This window comes from Cuculus canorus, chromosome 5, assembly GCF_017976375.1.
Source record: "Cuculus canorus isolate bCucCan1 chromosome 5, bCucCan1.pri, whole genome shotgun sequence".
NCBI classification, from domain to species: Eukaryota; Metazoa; Chordata; class Aves; order Cuculiformes; family Cuculidae; genus Cuculus; species Cuculus canorus.
Genome location: NC_071405.1, coordinates 40,311,951 through 40,331,298, shown reverse-complemented (window position 1 = coordinate 40,331,298; position 19,348 = coordinate 40,311,951). Strand labels below are relative to the sequence as shown.

Below are 19,348 nucleotides of genomic sequence, written 5' to 3'. Positions count from 1 at the left end.
AGCTCTCATAGAGTAAACATCTCTGTTCTCAGACCTTTTCCAGATCTTTTGGGGTGGGAGACAGGGAGGGGAAGAAAGAGGTTTCAGCTAAGCCTGTTAACTGATGCAAAAGGAGACAGATCTATTGGATTTTACCAGATGAGGTTTTCTTGAAGAGACACTCATTACAATGCAAGACTTGTACCAGAACTAGAGGAAACTTTTTTAAGGCTGTTGGATTACAATTTGGTTAATCAAGTTAGAGCGAAGGTGGTAGCAGCCTCCAAAGTCAATAAGTGCTTATCTTAAAAGTATTTGCCTCTTCTGCTTCAGGTCCTGTTTTTCATAGAATGTTTTGGTTTGGAAGGGACTTTTGAAGGCCATCTAGTCCAATGCCCCTGCAGTGAGCAGGGCCACGTTCAACTACAGCAGATGCTCAGAGCCCTGACCAATCTGACCTTGAGTGTTTCCAGGGATGGGACATCCACCACCTCCCTAGGCAACCTGTTCCAGTGTTTCACCAGCCTCATCATAAAAATGTCTTCCTTATATCTAGTCTTAATCTACCCTCTTTTAGTTTAAAATCATTACCTCTTGTCCTAGCACAACAGGCCCTGCTAAAAAGTCTGTCCTCATCTTTCTTATAAGCCCCCTTTAAGTATTGAAAGGCTGCAACAAGGTCACCCCAAAGCCTTCTCTTCTCTAGGCTGAAAAAAACCAACGCTCTCAGCTTTTCTCAGGCTTTCCTCAGTTTAAAGGAGATCTCTTTGTTGTATTCCATTCAGGCCAAAATTCATAACTCTTGTAACCACAGTTCCTCTGCACAATCGTACTTTAATCAATTAAGTGGTGTGCATGTAACAAAAACGTCTCTTTGTGTGTTGAAGTGGTACAGTAAAGGTAATACCTCTTTCTGTTTCAGCTCCCTACATTGATTATCTTCCTGTTTGTCTTGTTTGTCACCTTGACAATATTTTACTGTCTTCATTAGCATGAGCAACTGTGGTAATTAAAATAGTATTCAAATATTCTTATAATGACCTGTTATTCATAATGTCCCCTTTTCAGCAGTGTAGCCAAAACAAGGGTTCAAAACAACTAGTTTATTCTAATTGTCTAAATGCGGTGCAATAACCTAAAAGAAATTGCTGCCAAAGTACTAGACCAGTTAAAAATAACTTGAGCTTCAAGCTAGCAAAGCTCTCCTGCAATCAAGAAGTTCCTCCTGTCTACTTTACTGGGTAGATCTAGTGCAGAATTACTCTTGACCTTCCGTATCAACAAACAAAGTTGAAAGCAAGGATTTGATACAGTTTAAGGCGAACCATTTAATAGACTAAAGAGAAATTGAAAGAGAATAAAAATCGCAAAATCGTCTAGGTTGGAAGGGCCCTCTGGAGGTCATTTGGTAGAATTCTAAAGTTGGACGAGGTTGCTCAGGGTCTTCTCTGCTCCAGGTCTGGGTATCTCCAAGGTTGGAGATCCCACAGCCTCTCTGGGCAGCCTGTGCCAGTATTTGGCCGGTAAGAGCAAATAAGCTTGAAAGGATACAGAAGCAAGCAGGCTCTTCTGCTTTTCAAATCCAACTTCGTTGCCAAAGAGACAAGACATAGCCATTGTCACAAATCTAAAAAAAACCCCACAATACTTTCCCCTGAATACTTCATGCTACCATGGCGTTGTAATGTGAAGATCTAATATAGGTACTGATTTGTGCTGAAATCAATGTCTAATATAAATAATTGCCTGGAAGATAAACAATCTGGAGGTTAAGGAAATTGAGAAGCAGAACTGAGGGCATCTTTTTATCAGATTCTCCTGTTAAACAGGGAAATTTCTCCATGCACAGTTTCTCTATCTGTAAACTAGGTTAACAAAAATACCAGCTGGTGTTTGTCATGTGGTCCTAGATAGATGTGTATGGTTATATATGCTTTCATTTCAACATTACTGACTTCAGTGTATCAACAGTCTCCCTGAAAAATCAGTTTGAGTCTTTTAAATGATTAACTGAATCTTTTAAGTAGTCAAAGTAATTTTGTATATGATATTGCTATATTTGGAGCTTAATTAAGTAGAGATTAATACTCTAATTGTCTAAGCATGAGTAAAATGAGAAACAAAAAGCAACTTGGAACAAGAACTTGGAAAAATATTCCTAGCAGCCTCAGCACATCTTCCCTGTCTCAGCCTGGAACGGATTTTTACCATAAAGTAAAAAGAGTTGTAGAGGTCTGAGAATTCAAGCTGCAAAAGGAAATGCTGACACTTTGTCAAGTCAGGTAGCAGTCACAGATTAGAAGCAGAGAGGGGAATAAAACCATTTTACATTTTCAGGGGTTTGTGAAGAAGGCTCCTTTCTTTATGCTGACTCAAAATGCAATTCTCCTCTTGCTGTGTATGAATATCTCTCCTGAGTAGTTTTTTTCCCACTTAGGACAACCTTCAGTCTGACCTTGCACAGCAAGTATTTTGAAAAAGGATGTTTCGCTGTATTAAAGGGAAGAAATAACCAATTCTGAGAGGACATTTAAGTTCTCTGCAGGTAATGTATGCTGGCAATGTTACCAGTAGAGAACATCACACCCATGATCTCTCTGGGTGTTAGCCCTTGTGTGTGCACTCCTTGGTTTCAGAGGGAAATTGAGAACCTGAGTCCCCACATAAGCAGAGTAGGAAGCACCCTAGTTCCTTGGCTGATGCAAAAAAATGCAGAAACGCCTAAGAATCAGGCCTGACAATGCATTCACTGGCATCCATCTCTGATAGATTGATCATTTGCTTGGGATGCAGAAATTTAGCAGCTTGCTGCAAGTAAATGTGATATAATTGGCAGGGATGTATGTTTGTGAGCCTCAATTTATGTTGTCCCCACCCCTTTTTTCTTCTGCATATTTTTCTTTGTTAATTATCTGATATAAAATATAGCAAGCTGTAAGCATAATCCAATAGCACCAAAATCAGCAAGTATGTTTTTCTAAGGAGACCAGCATTCACTCACACCAAAGGGGTTGAAAAAAGAGTGGACTCTGGTCCACCATCAGAGGCCAACAGTGATCAGCCACCATGCCTAACATGACAGCTCATGAAGTGCAGAGATGAGCTGGTAAAATCTAGTGAGGACTATGGGACCAGTACGTGTTCTAATGTCTTTGTAAATAAGGCTATCACTTACTATTTCACTAATAATGGCCTGAACACTAATCAAACCAATGGATTGCTCTTGTATTATTTAGTGGTCCTTAATCTTATATTTTACAGCAGAATTTCCCTTCTTGGGATCTGAATGGGCTGGGGAAAGGAGTAAGGATTTTATGAAGCGATGTCACATGCTGTTGAGTTACATAATGGCAGCTAAAATTTTCTATAATTAAAGAAAATGCCTAGGTAAAGTGTTTGAAGTGATCAAAACTCTTTCATCTGCTTTGACACATGTGAATGATTCCTATTTCACTAGAGATGCTGCTGTTATTGCTTTTTTTCCTGTCGCTAATACTAACAAAGAAAAATCTCAGATGTCCTGAAACTGCAGAAGCCATATGAGAGGAGATTTTGAAATAGGATATTTTTATTAAAATGATTTACATTAAGATGTCTTCATTCTGGAGAGAAAAGGAATTACACTCCTGCATAATTTCTGTTAATAGCAGTTATAATTTAATAAGGTTATTTTGAAAGAGTCTAAAAGTTGTCATGCCCATAAGTGAGGAATCCAATTTATATTGCTGCTGATTAAGTCTATCTGTCTACTTATCTCAAAGGCCTGTTTCCCCCTGTTTCTCCACTGCCTTATGTCTAACCTAGACATCTTTGCCAGTGCAAAGTTCATGTGAAGTGCCAAATAATTCAGAATAGTAGTGCTTCACATCAGTTTTAAACAGCTGTAAAAGGAGCAAGGTAAGGGAATCAGACGTAGCCTCTCATGCATGATGAGCCAGTATCTTTCCACTCAACATGGAAAGAAAACAAAAGTCCAAGAGCCTTAAAACCACAAATAAACCTTCTAATAAATGAGGATTAGCAGGCTAGGCTTACTCAGAAAAAAAGTTCTGAGGATTGGACTAGACACTATTAAATACACAGGTGTGGCTGTTTTCTTCTAGGAACCAGTTTTTAAAACAGTACTTTACCTTGCATTTCTTAGCTAGTTCTGGTCTTAGAGAGAAGAAATTATTTCTGTGCTTTGTTCTAAACAAATAAGCCCAGTAACCAACTAGAGTTGTCACAGTGCCTGGAACTGCCAGGCTTAAAAACAGATGGGTAGTGACGGCTGGTGATGACAGCACCAGGACAAAAATCAGAAGACTGAGGCTCTTTACTGCCACTGACACTTAGTCTTCAAGCATTTGTGCCTTCACCTTTTGCATCATCCTTCATCTAGATTTTTGTATCTTTGTTTTTCATTGAGATAGGAAACTCTTTGGGGCTTGGAAATGTCTGCCAATTTGTGTCTCCCCAGTGTCCAGCCCAACGTCTGGAACAGGAACCTGGGAAGGGAGACCTTGGCGAAGTCTTTGATAAGAGGCAGCACTCTTGGACTATAGACAAACAGAAAAGTGGGCAGTAGTGGTGCGAGCAGCATGGCTTTTGCAAGTCAGGTTTCAGTAAAGTCGCAATTAGTTTTCTAGGAAATAGTGGTTTGCATGACACACCATTCATAATTCACCCCAGACCACGTGTTCAGAGTGAGTTAGTAGAAGCTGCAGATGGGCGCTCTTCTCCTTTGATACTGCTCAGAATCATTTAACAATACTGACTCAAACTAGAGGGAAAGAAAGAAACAGATCTAACTCAGAGATTTACCAGCCTCTTCCTTTGTAACTGCTCAAAGAAGTATTTAAAAAGTGATTCTTAATCCCTATCCTTTTGCAGGAAAATTTGGGAAATTCTACACTTCCCTGAAACTCTGGATGAAAGGCAGAGGAAGATGGCATTTTGCTGGAATAACATCTATTGAAGCATCAGGAAATTTTCTGTAGAAGTGGTACCCTTTCTTTCTACTGATCTATTATGTTGAGTTTTCGGTTTAATGACAAAAATATGCAAACCACCACATCATAACCCTCCTGGTCTTGCTGAATCAACAAAAAACATGAGCTAAGCAGTTGTCAACTTAGTCTGTATGAGCAGGATGGGTTGCTGCTCCTCTCATAAGTGAACTCAGGGCTTGCCAAGACCGAAATGGGAAATGAGAATACTCTCACCACACATCTTTTCCTTCAAAGGAGAAATGATGGAGCTATTAGTGCTGTGGGGGTTCCAGGAAAGTATTTTATTATTCTAGTGAGATCCAGCATGGTTTGTTTGGGTTTTGGTGGTAAGAGAGCAGGGTGTGAGGGAGCAGGGTAGGAGAATAATAAAAAAATCCCAGGTCTAGTAATTTTTTAGTAAGCTTATGATTAATAAATGATGTATATCTTTCAGGAATAAGCTAGGCTCAGAAGAGTTTCAGATTAATGCTGGTAACCCATGAGCTGGTTTTTGACAAAGCATCAGTAATTCAAATACTTACAGATCCCTCTGCTTTTTGCTAGATCTCTATAAACCACTGTGAATTCCATTCACAAAGTAACTCTTAAAATACTTTACCAGCTTTCTTTTACAGTAGTTCACTGTTTTATGTTTGTCTCTGAAAACTATGCCACCTGCATGAAGCGGCCAACATTTGCCTATGACATGAGTCACTTGAATTTTAGTCTGAAAACTGTAGTTTAACCACTCTTCATTTAGAATATAGTCCATATATCACCAGAATGTTTAACACTAGAGACAAATCTTTTTGCTGCAGCTCAGCTGTAGTTTGGGTTAAATGAAAGCCTCTTTACAATACTTAGCTATAAAATCGCTTTATTATCTGTCAAGACCAATTTTCCAGGCTTTCTTAGAGATATGGACCCTGCTTCAAACAAATGACTCATTTTGAATTGTGCAAGTAATTCTGCTGAATTTTTGAAGAAATGTTGAATCTCTGTGACTGATCAAATGACTAAATGTAGGCACATGATACTAGCAACCAGCTAATGCTGTGAAAGGGAGCAAAAGCAAGGACTGTCAAAAAGTATCCTCTGCAACATTTCATTATGAATCCTAATGTAAGGTGTTTTGAGATCCTTTGAGCAATAATTATGAATCTAAAGCTAGTTGCAAGGGGAAAAATCCAGTTTTGCTTTTGTAGGCATGAAATTAGGGTATGAGGGCACAATCAGATGTAACCATCAAGCTCTCCTCTGTGAAGGGAGACATGACTACATTGGCAGTCTGTCTGTCTTCTTTCAGTGAGATATGACAACAGATATAGAAGCTCACTTCAGCAGACATACTGGTTCACTCACAGATTATTCAAATTCATGTTCTTAGCTGAGACAAATGAAAGAAGTAGGTTTGCAGATAGACAGGGCTTTTTCCAGAGTCAGATAAAACGTCCACTAGCAGCTCATGGATTAAACGGTTATGTAATGCCAAAAAAATACATGACAGCCTGCAAAAAAATCTTGGAATGCTTAGTGGCATGCAGACATGAAACAGCACGTTAAAAAAAAAGTGCAGTCATCTGTGGAAAATATGCTTAACTTATTTGGTGTTGACATTGCAATAAATAAATTAGAAGCAGTTCTCTCAAATGTTAGTCCTAGCAGGCAGACATGCTTTGACAAGGTAGTTACTGGGACAAGCAAGATTGCATCAGAACTGGAAATGTGGTATGTGCAGTATTTCTGTGAGCACATAGCCAGGCGGCTGGTCACTAGGCAAGGGTTGGAATGGTTCTTCATAGGTTACAGTCAAGTTTTCCGGTTTCATCTAAGATAGATTAAATCCTGTGATTTAATAGGAACACTGCGCATCATCACAGAAGAAATGTGAATTTGTTTTCCAAGCTTCCTTGCTAGCTCCCTGGTCTGGCTGGTAGTGAGAACTATATAGAGACAGTATGGTGGGAGTAAGAAATGTTTCATATTGCTCAGCAACAGCTCAATGGGAAATTCTCATCTTAATATATATAGATTTCTAATCCAATAGGGCACCGAGATTTCTGCAGCTAGGTGTGTGGGACACTGCAGAAGGAGCTGTAAATGTTGAAAAAAGTCTTCCAGCTCTTCAAGGGATTGTGGAAATGTACATTAGATTGCCTCAAAGCACAGTCTTTGATCATTCCTGAAAGACAGCTATATTGACTATTATTAAGGACTTCCAATAGTGAACATTGTAGAAATTCTGCAGGAAATTTGTTCCAGTGCTTCACCACATCTCATCTGTAATTTTTTCTTCCCAATGCTGAACCTAAATCAGCTTTGCTACATTTTAAGCTTGTTCACTTTTGTCCTATCCATCACAGACAGCTAAGCATTTAAAATTTGCAGATGTTTTCCTTCTTTTGTAAGCTAACAGCCATTAAGCATTCAAATGTTCTATGAGTCCCAGACTCCTGTTTTCATATGCTCATGCTTTTGCTGCATAAATCCAATATAATTATTAATCTAATTTTCCTATGGTGCCACATGCTTTTATGCTGTCAGTTCTGTCAAATGCTCTAGAATTAAAGAAACTGAGAAAGTCATGTAACGTCTCATACACTGGAACATAAACTAACATATAACGAATGAAAACGGAATTTTAATTGCCCATTACTACTAGTTTTTTCAGTCTTTTTCTGCTAGGCAGTAAACAACTGTTTTTGGACTCCACACACTTTCTGTTCTAAACTGAAAAGGAGAGTTTTGTAGCAATAACTGGTGGTAGTGTCATGCCTTAGTATTTTCAGGATCTCACCTTACCACCTTTTTTCTGCATGATATTTTATGTCCTGAGAATATCACACTTCCTTTCTAACTTGCTGCCAGTACCTCTTCATGGGAAGAGAAAAAGCATTTCTTATGCAACTCCTTCACAAAGGGGAATTCCTGACTACAGCTAGGCATCCAACTGGGAAAACCCAAAGACTTGTAAAATCTCCTTAGTCCTGCAGCTTCCTATGGTTTAGAAGTAGTTCTAATTTTTTTCCTTCCAAACCAAATAGAAAAAAACCACACATGTGTGCATGGTCAGGATCAAGTGCAGCCAGATGAAGGTAGGTATGTATCTCTGAGTAATCTTCACATTTTGATTTTGGAAATGTGAAACTACAAAGATAATTGGCTGATGGATTTTACTGTCTTCCATGCATACACATGTGCACAACAATCTTTGCCAATATTAGGTTTCGACTGGCTATGAGCCATTTTAGATGTCCAAATTAGTGACAAAATAATTTATAAAGCTGTGTTGGTAGCTTTTTGGAGGCAGCTTCCAAAACAGCTTTTGTCCTATGGTCTGTCTCAGCTCAGACCAACAAGATTGAGGGTATTGGACTCAGTGAGTGCTGACTTTTTCAAAAACAAATTCTCAGTAAGGTGTTGCGTTGCTCACAACACAGGATCTCTTCCCCTAGGAATGTTAATCCATATATTCATAGTAATGCCCCAAAATACAGGCTTCTTCCCCCGTGCTAGTCCCAAAGCAGCTGAAGTTTCAAAAATCACTTGTGGCAGAGCAGCTGCAAATTTGCACTCAATAATAAAGTGTTAAGTGTATACGAAGATGTGTGTCCCCAATGGTGCAATAAAGAGAATCTATCTGTAGTATATACATACGTATAGAATAAGATTAATATAGAGGTATAATTATAGACACATATATTTACATGCATATTGGTTATACTGTACTGTGTTACTGTACTATATGGTGTATATATTACACACAATGTCCTATGCAACATTTATAATAGAGGTACAATAACATATGGTATATGTGGTAAACATCATACTACTCTACACATAAAAGTATAAGATGTGAAACTGCATACGGAAATACGTTAAATATAAATACATGTTTATATATTAGGTATCTAATACCTGTCTCTAGGACTGTGGGGATGCCTGGCTGTAGCATGCAGAACTGGCAGGGGGGCTTCTTCCCCTCTCATGGACAGCCCTGTCAGGGTGGCTGCCAATAATAGCAGTGGCCTGGGATTAAGAAAAGTCCCCTGAACGGGAGGGACCTGCCACCCACAGGAAGGCAGAGGCTGCTTGTGGGGACCAGAGACCTTACAGAAAGAGCTTCAGTTTATGGCATCTCTGCAGCCTCAAATCCCTCCTTTGACTCTTTCCACAGCACTGTGTTTCTGGGGCTTTTGCTTCCATAAGCAAGGAGAGGAAGTGCTCTCTCGAGCCATTGGCTCCTGTCCCGTTGCCTTTCCTCCTGCTGGCCACAGCCCTTCTCCTCACTTCCAGGTCTGCCAGGGCTGCTTCTCCCAGGCAGAGAGACATCATGCTGGGGATAGCATTCTCTGGAAGGAGGCTTTACCAGGAGGACGGACTTCATCCAGGCCAAGAGGATCACCTGCCTCACTCCCAGCACTCAGGACGCAGCATGGGCTTCCAGGTATTTTGCCCTGTAGAGCTTGTTTGCTACAAAGAGAAGGTTTGCTTCTACTATCTGAATGCAGGTTGATCTCCTGCTGCACAGGACCTGCTCTGATTCCTATTCCAGAAACTGAAAACAAACCTCTGCAGTGCAAATTCTTGCCTCAGCTTTTACTACTACTAATTGCGCTTTGTGGAGTTCTGCTTCAGTCGTTCCCAGGTACAAGATGTATACTTGCTGTACTCTCCTACCTACAGATCCCTTCTCTGCTGTGTTTCCAAATTTACCATGCCAGTGAATGAAGGGGCTACAGTGGTTGTGTCTTGAATTTCGTCAGATTTTATTGTCAACATCAGTTCTACCATCTCTCTGAAGAGGACAGTTGTTTGTGCCTATGTCTCTGTGGCTCAACTCTTCAATGTGCCATAAGGTGGCCACTTTGTGCCAGTTTCCTGTTCAGGTGGTCACGCACTTTGCTTCCCCAATATTTTTTTCTTTTTTTTTTCTTTTTTCTCTTATGTCTTGTGGGAAATATAATACCATATATTATTGTATCTCTGTTATAAATATTACCTTTAAGGTGAGGGTCTACTGTTTTGTGGGCAAGCACATATGTGATATTTAGGGAAACGTATTTTTTTCTCTCAATAGTGAGCACCTTAGTCTGTTTTAAGTATCCTGTATCCTAGGGTGTTGTCTTAAACTCTGTGAATAGTGTCCATATCTTCACCTTAGGAAATTATTGTTATTATCACCTTAAGAAATTATAACACATGTGATACTAACCTGGCTGTCAGCTGTGCATAGTGACTACCCTCCCTCTAAGTCAGTTCAGTGTTAGCAGCTGTGAAGCTCTTGCAGAAAGAGGATTTCCAGGGGTAGTGCTGCAGGGCTGATGGCACAGCATTGTTGTATTGCTCACAGCGGTTCAAAAGGGCTCCAAACAGCCCTTTGCAGGTGGCTACTGTGAGAGCCACCATCTCATCCAGTGCTGGGGAGCTGCACTACATACCACTGCCTGTTAACCCCTTTTAGCTGGGGTTGTAAAAGGCCAAGCATTTTTGAGAGAAGGAGACCTTTAAACACCTACTATGAGGTACATTGCAGAAGCAACAAGAAAACACTTCTGAAAACAGCCTCTTGTGTGGTCAAGGTTAAAAGAAAGATAGAAAGATTAGCAAAGAAACATAAGGTAAGTCATAGCCTGAACATAGAGGAAAATTGTTTTCTATGTAAGATGAAAGGAATTTACATTATTTGAAGAGGTTTCCTCTTCCTTGAATGCCTAGTGCTTCAGATCAAAGTGCACAATTTTCTGCAACACTGGAAAGGCTCTACTCTTCTCGATGCACTAGGTGTAAGCAACTTCTCTAAATACACTAGCTGCAACTTAGCAACCTCAGGATAATTTAGAGGGCACTGATTTGAGTGTAGTAAATTGTTTCCTGCATGAAGCTGTCCTTTCTGGACTGTGTAGGAAGCCTATTGTAGGTACTGACTGGAGTCAGGGAAGGTGAACGTACCCTCTGTTGCCACCTTCTTTGCTTCAGAAACAACAACCCAGGATTTCTCCCTCTCCCTCCTGTCCCCCTCCTTCCTCCCCCCATTTTTCATTAATCAATTCAGGCAGCTGCCCTTTTGTGGGAAACCTTGAAACACAGAGAAATTGCAGAGTGGTAGATGTCCATTTCTGCACCATTTATTCCAGTGAGCAGTACAGCTGTTTCTTAATGCACAGTATTGCACCGAGTATGTGATGATCAAGCTCTTCATGAGACAGTCTCGGTGATCTAAAGATTTGCAGCAGAAAAATTAATTTATTCTTTATATGGCCTTGTGGGCTGAGAAAATTTGCATTTTACAGACCTTTTGTCTCAGTGCAAGTGTTGACATAGTACTAGGATTTTTTTTTTCCTTTTCAAAATAGTCACAAAAGTTGGCGAGTGAAGAATTGCCAACTGTATTTTAAAGGAGCTGTAGCCATGGTAACTGAGGTACCTTCAGTTACCAAGGTAACAAATGCAGCTCAACTGCCTTGCTGCAAAGCCAGACAAATCTACTTGTAATCTGTTGATTTTTAAGATGTTTTATAGATTGTTGAACTATTTTAGGCACTTAAATCTGTAATTCAAAGTGTCTTTTACAACAACCAATACATTGTATTATTTATGAACCATTCATCCCATTCTTATTTTACCAACTGGATTTTTTCCCCCCCATCAATATATCTAGGCTTTTTCCTCTACTAGTTTTTCTTATTTATTGTTTTGAAAATGGTTCTTCCATCTGAAACAGATGATTCATACGATTGCTGGTTGTAAATCTTATTCATTGGAGAAAGCCTAGCCTCCTCCCAGTACTCCCTGGTCCAGTCCTGCAGTCTCTAAATGGACCTTTACATACTTCTGCCCTGAAACCACAAAATATGTTTCGCTAAAAATTTGCTAATGAATTAAATCAATACAATTTGGAATGAGTTCCATCTCAAACAATCAATACAGGCCCAGTGATGTACTACAGGCAGGCAGGTAAATTGGTCTAAATAAATTTACTATTGATTTTACTTTTAAACCAAATTAGGACATTTATAGTCTTACCAAATAAGATCAACTGCAGCTTATGCAAAGAAGCTTATTCCTAGCTTTGTCTTTTCTAATACTACTGCCTATTACTATTTATAGCTCAGTAACTTTTATTCCTGGGGAAATACGCATATTTTCTTGGTCCAAAAGCATGGTTTGCCTGTTATTAAAGTGGGTCGTTTTTATTCAGGATTTCCCCTTATTAGATTGTTTTCACTAATAATTTGTGGTAGTCTCTGCTTGTTAATGAATGCTTAAGGACTGCATAATTTAGTGTGAGTTATGCGATAGGTTGACACAATTGTGTCCTGGTATGGATGTGAAATGAAGCCAGGACCTGCCTTGTGACCACGCCTCCGGCAGCAGTGCTAGTTTGGTTGGGTGCACCAGCACTACATGCCTTTGCTTTCCTTTCCCCCATCTGTACTCCCCACTCTGTAGACTTTGCCACTGGTGTGTGTGCACAAGGCAAGAGACACTTGTAGGTGAGCCCTTTTTTTATCCAAGTAGAGCATTGTGCCAAAACTCTGAGTTCCTTGACTCTGGAAGGAGGATGTACTGGGACATGCAGTCCAAGGTCATCAGAGCTGCATGTGCATAGAGAGCCTGGATCTGGAAGGAGCATAGCCTTTGTTGTGCCAAAGTCTGTATGATCTGCTATTCCTAATCTGCTAATTTGGAGGTATTTCTCTGCACAGATGACTCATTCAGGGAGATGTAGCGGGAATATCACTGGGAGGGGAGCAAAACCTAGCTCTTCAGAAATATGCAGTGCCTGCTGCGTTCATTTCTTGTGTTTATAGCCGTGTTATTTCAACAGTTATGCACAACTTTACAGTCTGAAAGTCAGATTCTGAGTTTGCAGAGAGTTCCCTCAGACCTATTTATTTTGAGTAGTGGTGTCAATAATGCTCTAAGACTGGCAAGGCTAAGAAGCTGCCTTTAAAAAACCCATAGATATTTAGGCAGATGCCATGGGATTTAACACAGTTGTTGGATTTTGAAGGTGCCTATCTTATTCTCCCCAAACAAGATATGCTTGCTCATGAGTGTGACGTTATGGTCCTCTGATGTTCTTGTTTAATGACCATTGGTATGAGTCATTCTTCTTGCTGCTTGTTCAGAAAATCCTATTAATTCTTCACATTCATACATAAGTTCCGTTAGTAATAGATGAGTAAATCGGTTAATAGGTGTTGCTTTAATCCTAGGTGTTTCACATATCAGATAATATATGATTCTTACAAACCTTGGAAGTGAGAAACACTAACTAAAAGGTATATTTTGTACATCCTGCTGCAAATGGGAAGCCTTTCCAGGGTTATTCCGGGGATTATGAGGGATGGACTTCCCTTCATTTAAGTGAGAATTCCAGAGCGGATTATTTTTTTTAATTCCTATTTACAAGGTGCTTTGTTCTGCTCAGTTTTTTTCTTCCTTGGTCAAAGTGCCCTTCAGTTGCAAACTACTTTTTTTACTTCTTTAGTCAGTTTCTTAGCAAAGACGGATGTACTGAGTTGGTTCAATCTGTCTGCTTAGCTTCAGTTATTCCAGCCTGCAGAGGGAGGTATCTTTTGGGGTTAGTGATGATTGCCTAAAAAATAAGGAAGGGGAATGCTGGAATCTCTTCAAAGCTCAGTTTAGAGTGGAGTATTTTTAATTTGAAAAGTAATCCTTTCCCTGATATTTGAATTTAAGTTTAAATATTGTTATTGTTATTGATGGGGATAATTTGCTACCATGCACGTGTTTTGAAGTTCATAGCGTGTTATACGGATTTTACTTCTCAATACCACAGTTTAAAAATTCTAGATACTCTGCCGGCCTACTCAACAAGCAGCTCAAGTACAAGATGTTCACTTGTCTGCTGCAACTGATAGATAGGGTGCACTTACCAAGCCCTCCCCATCACCTGTATCGAGATAGCTGAGCTGCTTGAACATAAAGAATATCTAGGCTGATTCAGTGGCTCATGAATGCAAGAAGTATCATACAATTCTTTAATTACAGTGTCATGCTCTTATAAGTGGACTTCAATTTCTGACATGCTCTCTGGGGTTAAATATTTTCAACATCGACTACAGAATTTCTCTTCCCAGCTCTCATTTAGGTTCAATAGTAGCCGTGTGGCTGAACTTTCCTCTCTAGGCTTTGAAAATGCCAGCTGGCATTGTTACTTGGAAGGTGTTTGGGAAGTGGCCTGGTTTCATTAATCCCATGGGCCAGGGACCCTACATGTGAGCTGGTCATTGAGGTAAGGGCTAAATCAGAAGGTTGTGGGATCAAAGACAGGGAAGCAGAGAAGTACTTTTCTAAAAAAGCTCATGTAGTGGAAGGTTGTATATCAACATTTATTAAAAACAGAGGTTAACTGCTGATGTCCTGCTGAAGGGCAAGAGTGGAGTTTCCTTCCCCTCCTCACACAATTAATTTCATAACCCCTGAATTTTCTAAGTTATAAGTGGCTGTTGAATTGACTCTTTAGGGCACAGTCTCGTAAGCAGAATTTCAGATAAAGCCTCTAGTTTTTCATAAATTTCTAGCATTTGGCAAAAGTGTTAGGAGTGGAAAACAACATGGAGAACTTGAGCCTCTTGGCTAATGGTGAAGAATTGTGGCTGTGGGAGCTGGAAAACCACCTTCCTTGACGTGCTGTAAGCAGACAATGTCAGTCCCAACATATTCTCTGCTTGGCATTGCCATGGTTGCCTGATTTTGACTCTCTAAACTCCTTCTCTGTATTTGGTTTGTATATGTGGTTACTTTCTGCATTTTGGAATCCCTTTCTCATCTGTGCATGTGCGTGTGAACGGGGTAGAGTATTTGTTCTTAGGTCCTTCTTCTGTATCTCAAATACAGAATTAGATTGGAGCCTTCTGAGAAAGCAGTGAATTCTTACAATACCAGGGATGTGTATAGCTGGTTTAAAAAAGAGTGCTGATACAAAACTAGTCTGTGTCTCGGAAGACAAAAATCTTTTTGCTCTCTCCACTCGGGAAAAGATTACTATTGGGAGGAAGCAAAGAAAACTGAAATGGGGAGAAGGTGGTGCTCTAAATGGTTTATAATGGGTAGCTTTAAAATAAGGGATCCCTTTCATTCTAGCAACTGGATTGACAGAAGCTGTTGTTAGGCTGTTGACAGCCATTTTTTCCTCTATGCGCTACAGCACAAATACTAACTTCTCTAAATTGCCTTCAACAGGAGTTTCACCAGTACTGCAGTGACCGTATCTCCTGTGGGAATACCTGCTGTAGCTTTCAGCTGGCTGGCTTGGTGGATAGGTCAGCAATACAGCCCAAGCCTGCCAGCTGCTTGCCTAAAGATTTTAACGTGTACTGTAACCAAAGTTTAAGGGATGATTTTTGCTAATAAGAGCGAGAGCTTTGAGGGGGCAGATATTTCTATAGGTTGAATGCAAGACTATGCTTTCAGTTCTCTTGGTTTTCTGCAGCCAATTTCCTTTTCTCTTTATTCTGAGATTTCATCCTCTACAGCCGAGTTGAGGAGCAGCATGCATGTAAGTAGGAAGGAGCAAATGAAGGAAACAAGGAAACATGACATTGCACTGCTTAGCTCTCTGCTGCTTGGCAACAAATAAATACTACTTGGGAGCAACATGAGTAAGACTGAAAGGAAAAGCAAGTAGCTGAACTGAGTTATGATTTCACAAAAATGTATTTTAAATTTATCCCTTGCTCCTTAGTAACTGTTTTTTAAACTTAAAAATGGAAGAATAAGGAACTGAGTGGGATCGTTCCCTGTCCTGGCATTCTTTTTTGTCGACATATAACTTCCAAATAGTTTATGCTCCACAGTATATACTAAGTCTTGTGCACTGAGAAAGGACTGCACACAGGTGGACGTGTGATGACATGTGGGTTTCCTTTCTAGAATGATGGGGATGTCTAGATACAGTGAGTAGATACTTCTAGTGATCTAGATACTTCATGAGTGTGATAGAGTTTTGTTTGTCTTTTGCTTCCCAACCTTATTTGTTTGCTTGCTTTGTTTTAATTTTTTTCCAGCATAGCTTATTAGGTAAATCTGTATTCTTATGTACCTTGCTTGGAGTGAGCTTTTTGCAGAGTTTTTAGCTAAGTCTAGAAGGGGAAAATCTGCCATATTTCTTCGCTCTGAAATCTGTAAGGTTAGGCTAGAAATGAGAAGGTGCTCTGTGGCACTGAGAAAAGAATGGGAAATGAAATATAATTATTTGGGGTATAACTTGCTTGAAAAGAGATTGTCAAAGTAGAAAGCATATTCAAATAGTATCTTGACCACCTTTCCACATAATCATCAAACATGCCATTGAAATTTACAGAGCATTCCAGAGACTACTGGCAGACAGGTTTGTGCCTGATGGTGTCCGCATTGCTCACTGGAATGCCCCAAGGTGATCCTCAGCCCACCTTCCTCACGATGCCTCAGTGAAGGATGCAGATGGATCTCTCTTCACATGCCTCACCCTCAGTTGCTCCAGCTGTGCTTTGCAGCATGGAATTAGATTAGTCAGTTTTACACCTTTACTATTTGCACGTGACATCTTAATTTTTAGCCTGCTAAAAACCTTCTGCACAAGGTATGCTTCTTGTAATTTTTGATATTAATGCTTTGTAGAATCTGGAATGCGTGAGGCTGCTTACTATTTCATAAAATAGTGGGTTTTTTTTCAACCACTTGATGAGCTTTGTGGCTTTAAATAGAAGAAAAAAGTGCACGGGGAGGGGTGCGTGTGTGTATGTTTGTGTGAGCAGAATATCAAATGCAACCATATTACCCTAAGTTAAAGAAAAACTCTTAGCGGTTGGAAAATAATCCATTAGTGAGGAAAACAAATCACTTCTGAAAGCTTTTTAAACCTATGTTAGGCTTTAGTATTCAGTGATCATCTCTAGAAATCAATTTTTGGGTTGTAAGGCTGCATTGACAGAGTATGTAGAAGAGGCAACCCTATTAGAGCTGATGCTTCTGGACTCCTTGCTGGCACTGAAGGTCACGCTTCTGCTGCTGATTTTGGTACCTGGAGCAAGGTGTAATGAGGCAGCAGAATTTCTGAGTAAAAGCCCAATTTGAGACACCATGTCTGAAAGCTTGGAGTAAGTGTATATAGATGTATATTAATGAAGCCTATTACTTCATCTCGTCTCGCACACTGTTATGTAGGTTCTGATCTGTTCACACAAACCTCAGTGCAGTGGAACTTATTTCTACAGTGTTGAGTCGAACTGTAGAACTGTCCTCTCAGTTTAATAACTTTTTGCACTTGACTACTTGTAAGTTTTTTTTACTTAATTTAAGGGGGACAACAGCAAGCAGTTGGAGTGGAGAGGAGAAAATGACGGTGGTGTTCTTCCCTAGAAATCAGTGGCAAAGATGAATAGTTTTCTGTTAAACTGCTTTTCACGTGAGCATAACTCAAAATAATTTACAAAAGAGGTAGGCTACTGTTAATTGGCATTTTGTGGATGGGGAGGACTGAACTATGGAGATGAAATTGGTTTTGTTCACTAGTGAAGTGCACATGCTTCTAGGAAATAAATAAATACAGCCCTGAACTTATTGTGGGACATTGATATGGCAAAAATGTCCCTTGAGAGCAGGTATTGCTTTTAAGATGCAATGTCAGTGAGCATTCAGGCATGACTAAACATGATTCATTAAGTCTCTTTCTTTGAAAATTCTGTTAAGATAGAACTTGTAAATGGAGCAGGAGCCAGACAGCTTTTAAATAGCAGAGCACTGTGGCTTATGATGGTTCTATTCATTTGCTGCATTAATGGTACAGCTTAATGGGACACTAAAAGAGAGTAAAAACATCAGTCTTTAGTAGCTTTAGCCTGCTAGTCATGTTTTGAATCTAGGGTCATTCAGGAAAAGAAGGTCTGTTGTCAGTTTCATGCTGCTTTTAAATTAGAACAAGAATACTCTTATGCACCTCCAAGGACTTTGTGTCTCCAAAAATAAATAGGGCTTGCTGGCTTGATTTTCCCTGACTCATTATTTAAAGAACTGGTGAGACTGGTAAAAGCTATGGGCTTCATGTCACAATTTTATTTGTAGACTTGTAACTTATTCAAAATAACACAGTTGCCCAATGCAGTTCATCAATTCATAGCTTTGATTTCTATCCTCATAATGATCTTAAATCCCGCAGATTTATGGGACACACTTTGTTGTGTCTAAGATTCAGGGTGCAGTTCTCAACTGTGGGCTTAAAATTATGTACAATGTGTATATTTCATCTCCTCAATGTCCACATCAGACCAAATTATAGTGACAAACAAGGTTGGTGAGCTAACATGAATATCGCAATTGAAGGTAACTTAGCCCCACAGGAAAACAATTCTTAAGTAGCTATTAGTGAGCAGCAGGACTGGTGGGAAAGCAAGGACAAACTGTACACGAATATGCTGTATTTGTGAATTTGCTCTCTGGTTTTATAATGGGAAAAAGTCAAGTTTTGCTGGTGTGCAAAACAGATCTTATGGAAATAGTTAAAGACTTTGCAGACTGGATGATCACAATTTTCTTGGCAGGTTGTCCTTTTAACTTGGGCATCAAGATATTTGTAATAGACTTTTGTCACAGAGGGTTATATTTACAAAACTGTGCACGCACTTTTTTTCTCTTAAACCTGAGAAAAGAATTAAGATGTTTCTTCTAGAGTGGCCGAAGAAAAAATATTATGGGGTTTGTCTGCTTATTGCACGGGACTACGTACTTGGAAGCATACACAGAAGATTCAATGAATGCTTTCTTCTGTGGACAATTTATTTTTATTGACATAGGAGAATAAGAAACCCATGTATGTCATTACTTTTGCAGCATATCAGTATATAATTTTTTTTAATTGTACCCCAGGGGAGATGAATTTACTCTGAAGTGACTTGCTTGAGTGAAATAAGAAGCTTCATGCAGAGTCAGGAGCTTCATGCAAGTCCTTGGATTTCAGTGCTTTAGCTGCAAGACTATTATTCTGGTCATATTTTACTCCTTTAGAGAAAACATCCACCTAGACCAGAATTATGCTGCTGTTGAAATCACGAGATATTTTGTGGCTTGCTTCAGTATATGGAAAATTCAACTTTTGGTGTCCACGGAGCAGTGAGTTGTGTGTTCTGCCCAAAGCTGTTTGCAGTCACTAACACAGGCATGAATCTTTCATTATTGGCCAGACCTGGTCATAAAACCTCAGTGTATGGCTTTTCCTTTTCTCAGTTTCTTCTTGTCATGCATTTAATATTGAGTTTATAGTGCATAGAAAGTTATCCTTTCTACTTGTACTCAATTAACGACATTTTGTAGCAGCTGTAAGTGATACAAAAAATGTGAGCTGTTGTGGAGATGAAGAAATATCTTTGTGTAATGCACTGAGTTTATGTCAG

The 19,348-nt window shown here is 39.6% G+C and overlaps 1 protein-coding gene across 6 annotated transcripts in view; it reads right to left on the bottom strand.

Moving 5' to 3' along the window:
• The window catches only part of KCNC1 (potassium voltage-gated channel subfamily C member 1), a 125,811-nt gene that overhangs the window by 38,652 nt on the left and 67,811 nt on the right, over positions 1-19,348 (bottom strand). The gene's annotated exons all lie outside the window — the stretch shown is intronic.